Genomic DNA, 5,000 nt, shown 5'->3' with positions numbered 1-5,000 from the left:
TCCTCATATTCAACTACAGGTTATGTTTCGCATTTGGTTGTCTTTTTCTTTGTTTGTTTTCTCTCTTTTGCTCTATCTAGCTTTTCTGTTCCTTATTTTTATAAGTATATATTTTTTCTCTGTACATTATTTATACATTTTGTTTCCTTCTCTCTCGCGCTTGTAATAAATATGATATATTACGCTTACAATAGAGCATTGCAATATATATAACAGCAGCAACATGTGGCAAGATAGATCAATATAATTTATATCAGAGAGAGAGAGAGAGAGAGAGAGAGAGAGAGAGAGAGAGAGTGAGAGATAATATAGACCAATTAAGATAGAAGACTGGTTTCAAGATATAATTTTCTTACACAGTAAAGAAAAAAGTTATTTTCTCCTAACTCAAAATCCTCTCTCAACCCCCCCCCAAAAAAAAGAAAAAAGAAACAGAGAGAGAGAGAGAGAGAGAGAGAGAGAGAGAGAGAGAGAGAGAGAGAGAGAGAGAGAGAGAGAGAGAGAGAGAGAGAGAGATAGATAGATAGATAGATAGATAGATAGATAGATAGATAGATAGATAGAGAGATAGTGAGATAGATAGTGAGATAGATAGAGTGAGAGAGAGAGAGAGAGAGAGAGAGAGAGAGAGAGAGAGAGAGAGAGAGAGAGAGAGAGAGAGAGAGAGAGAGAGAGAGAGAGAGAGAGAGAGAGAGAGAGAGAGAGAGAGAGAGAGAGAGAGAGAGAGAGAGAGAGAGAGAGAGAGAGAGAGAGAGAGAGAGAGAGAGATAAAGATATATATATATATATATATATATATATATATAGATAGATAGATAGATAGAGAGAGATATATATATATAGATAGATAGATAGAGATAAATAATTAGAGAGAGAGATAGATAGAGAGAGAGAGAGAGATAGAGAGAGAGATAAATAATTAGAGAGAGAGAGAGAGAGAGAAATAATTAGAGAGAGAGAGAGAGAGAGAGAGAGAGAGAGAGAGAGAGAGAGAGAGAGAGAGAGAGAGAGAGAGAGAGAGAGAGAGAGAGAGAGAGAGAGAGAAAGAGAGAGAGAAAGAGAGAGAGAAAGAGAGAAAGAGAGAAAGAGAGAGAGAGAGAGAGAGAGAGAGAGAGAGAGAGAGAGAGAGAGAGAGAGAGAGAGAGAGAGAGAGAGAGAGAGAGAGAGAGAGAGAGAGAGAGAGAGAGAGAGAGAGAGCGAGAGAGAGAGAGAGAAATAATTAGAGAGAGAGAGAGAAATAATTAGAGAGAGAGAGAGAGAGAGAGAGAGAGAGAGAGAGAGAGAGAGAGAGAGAGAGAGAGAGAGAGAGAGAGAGAGAGAGAAATAATTAGAGAGAGAGAGAGATAGATAGATAGATAGATAGATAGATAGATAGATAGATAGATAGAGAGAGAGAGATAGAGAAAGAGAGAGAGAGATAATATAGAACAATTCAGATTCAAGACTGGTTTCAAGATATAATTTTCTTACACAGAAAAAAGTTATTTTCTCCTAACGCAAAATCCTCTCTCTCAAAAAAAAAAAAAAAAAAAAAAAAAAAAAAAAAAAAATCAACGATAAACGAAACTATAACAACAGACCTCGGAAATTACATGAATCTTCCCCAGCTGCACGTAATGCTTGTCAGGGGTACGAAATAACCACCAGCCCGCTGTTCTCTGGATAGTGGAAATATTTTCGGCCTAATAAAAATCTTCCTCCGAATAATACAAGGGGCATAGTGTATTTATATTTTTGATAATCTAATTAAATAATTTATTCATTTGGCGCGTATGGTAGGTTCCTTTCTATCGTCAACCGTGGCACAGCTCGAAGACCTTTGTAATGGGATGCAAGTGCAACAATAATATCAGATCCGAAGAGAATTATTCCTAAAATTCAGAGTGTTATGTAAATGTCACTACTTTGAATTACTTGAGTTATATGTAATAAAGTGTTCTAATGCAGGAAACTAATCCTTTAAAATCAAATTATCATTATAATGTAGATTATACTGCAGTGTGACAAAATTATGCATTGTAACCAGTAATCACAATACATCAATTCATTAAAAAGTGATTTCCACATTTGCTGGAAATTTTGACAGCGGTGCCTAATTTCAGTAAATCAAATGCATTCAAATACCTGTATTTATTGTTGTTTTCTGATTGGTGTATAGAGCTGTTGTAGAAAATATTTCAATCCTATGGCGGCGCCCTCGGTTAATCGTCTTTTACGACAGGCTGGGATACCTAAAACCCGGGGGAGGGAGGGGGAGTTAATTCTCAGGCTTAATATTCCGTTTACATCGTTGTTATCCATACAGTGGTGGTAATTATCAGGGAAATATATATATTTTTCTAACATATGATATCTCATTAATAACTGAAGTTGAAGACAACCATTTCGAGACAATGATTAAAATAAATACAAAACGCGTGGTAAGATTAGCACACCTTGCCAAAACATGTCACGTTTACCAATTACAGAAACAAAAACAGAAAAAAAACTAAAGTGAATCTACTATACCCAAAATACCCCCTGCAGACACGAGTTTATCTATCTATCTATCTATCTATCTATCAGTTCGTTCACCAAATACCCTTAACTCCTGACACGCAACACGCTAGATTCAGTGACGTATGGCGAGCACCTCCTGCGAAAGAGCGCTGACGGGCGGGTTCCCTCACCACCACCTGACCTTCTGCTGTCTGCCCTCACGCTGGCCTCACCACGCGGCCTCTCCACTCACTCAAGTCGTCTATTACTCGCCCCTCGCCACTCACTCACTCACTCACTCACTCACTCACTCACTCACTCACTCTTCTCTTACTCGTCATTTACTCACTCGTCTCTTACTCGCCCCTCACCACTCGCAGGCCGCCGTCTGTGCCATCACCACGCCGTCGGGACCACAGCTCTTTCAGCGTCCTCGTCCTCGTTCTAGCCAAGTAATAACTCGTGTGGAAAAGGAGGAATGAGGAGGACAATGAAAAAGGAACCGGGGAGAAGAAAGAGTACAGGAACTACTGTCCCGACTGATTTTCTATAAACAGAAGGAGAAAAATGAATCTCATGAAGTTTCTGGACGGCCTCCAATCCCTTGTGGCTATGGGTCTCTCCTCTCCTCCTCCACCTCCTCCTTCTTCATCTTCTTCCCACCCCCTTTCCGTTCTCCTTTGCCTCCCTCTTCATCCCTCTCTTCTCTCTTACTATCCTCCCTTCACCTTCCATTTTCTCCTCTGCTCTCTTCCTCTTCCACTCCTTCTCCCTGTCTTTTCTTCCAATTTCCTCCCTTTCCCTCCCCCCTGTACCTCTCTCCTGTTTCCCCTATCTTCATCTTAATCTCACCCCCCCCCCTTTTCCTGATCAATCCTCCCTCCTCTCCCCCCTCCACCCCCCTTCCGTGCTCAACGTTGCTTTGTCTCTGTCCCCGCCTGTCCACGTCCGCCCTTACCCCCCTCCCCCCCTCCTCCCCCCTCCGAGTGGGTAACAGGTCGTCGAGTTGACAAAACCGAGACCGAAGAAGGGTCCGAACAGACGAATCTAGAAATGTGAAGCTGATATTTTTTTCTCTCTCTTTCCTCTCTCTTTATTTCGAATACAAATTCGCAGGCAGGTTGGGCGGACAAGAGAAGGAGGGGAGGGGTGGGGAGGTAGGGAGGGGAGGGGAGGGGAGGGGAGGGGAGGTAAGGAGGAGAGGAGGTGGGGATGAAAGCAGGTGGGGAGGGGAGGAGATGGGGAGGAGAGAATGTGGGGAGGAGAGGAGGCGGGGAGGAGAGGAGGTGGGAAGGAGAGGAGGCGGGGAGGAGAGAGGTGGGGAAGAGAGTGAGAGAGTCTTTACCCCACCATCGCCGCCGCTTTTCTTAGCTTCTTCCTCCCCTCCCTCCATGTGTCTGTTTCCCCCCGCCGCCCTCCCTGAGGTAACACGTGGACGGCGGTTAACATGGGAGTTCCGGTGGAAAGAGCATTCCCGCCGAGTAAAAATGGCGGCCAGGTGTCGGCGGAGGACGAACTGGCGGATGTACAGACGGGCAGACAGACAGACACAGACAGATAGCTTGGCAGAGATTTCGACAGAGAAAGACACACACACATACATACATACATACATACATACATACATACATACATACATACATACACACACACACACACACACACACACACCCACACACACACACACATATTGTAGATACAAACAAAAAGAGAGAGCGACTGAGGCATGAAAGGGAGAGAGATAAAATGAAAAAGATAGAGATAGTGGGAGAGAGAATCGCCGATAAGAAGCAACTACTCTTTAATGCATACTGTTTTCTCACTAGGCCATATTTAGAAGACGAAAATAACAGCTGTGTGGAGCCAAGGGGACTGAACGCACATTATCCATTTTGACGACTTAATTGTCTAATTAAAGTAATGAATATAAAGTAATAGAGTAGCTTTCCCGGAAAAAATAATACGTGGAAATTTCATTTAGAGAAAGAGACGGAGAAGAGGGAGGAGGTTAAGATGATAATGATAAAGTGAAGGAATGAGGATAAGAAAGAGGGTGAGAAGAGGAGGCAGGAAGAGGGAGGGAAGGAGGAAGAGGAAGAGGTGGGTTAAAAAGGGGGAAGAGGAAGAGGAAGAGGAGGAGAAAAAGGAAGGCGAAAAAGAAGAAAAAATTAGAGGAGACAAAGATAAAGGAAAAGAAAAAGAAGAGGAAAAGGGGGAGGGGGAAGAGAAGGAAGAAGGAGAGGGAGAGAAGGGAGAGGAGAAAGAAGGGTAAGAAGATAATGTGGTGGAGCAGGAGCTAGAAGAGGTGTAAGAAAAGTAAGAAGACGGTAACGACGACGACGACGATGACGAAGAAGAACGAGGAGGAGGAGGAAGAGAAAAAGAAGGAGGAGGAGGAGGAGGAGGAGGAGTTGGAGGAGGAGGAGGAGCTGTTGGAGGAGGAGTGGGAGCAGGAGGAGGAGTGGGAGGAGGAGGAGGAGAAGAGGGAAAAGAAAAAGGAGGAGGAAGAGGAGTTGGAGGAG

General features: G+C 43.4%; 1 protein-coding gene across 6 annotated transcripts in view; it reads right to left on the bottom strand.

Annotated features, from left to right (window-relative positions):
* LOC125036855 (solute carrier organic anion transporter family member 74D-like) overlaps nucleotides 1-5,000 on the bottom strand; it is a 166,877-nt gene that overhangs the window by 43,380 nt on the left and 118,497 nt on the right. For 3 of the 6 annotated variants that reach the window (XM_047629764.1, XM_047629755.1, XM_047629774.1), the window contains exon 2: nucleotides 2,125-2,231. The exons of the other annotated variants lie outside the window; for them this stretch is intronic. The gene's annotated coding sequence lies outside the window, so the exon portion shown is untranslated. The remainder of the gene's footprint in view (nucleotides 1-2,124; nucleotides 2,232-5,000) is intronic. 6 annotated transcript variants of the gene reach the window in all.

Source organism: Penaeus chinensis, chromosome 2 (assembly GCF_019202785.1).
Source record: "Penaeus chinensis breed Huanghai No. 1 chromosome 2, ASM1920278v2, whole genome shotgun sequence".
NCBI classification, from domain to species: Eukaryota; Metazoa; Arthropoda; class Malacostraca; order Decapoda; family Penaeidae; genus Penaeus; species Penaeus chinensis.
Note: the sequence above shows the minus strand (reverse complement) of the source record. Positions and strands in the feature narration are given on the sequence as shown.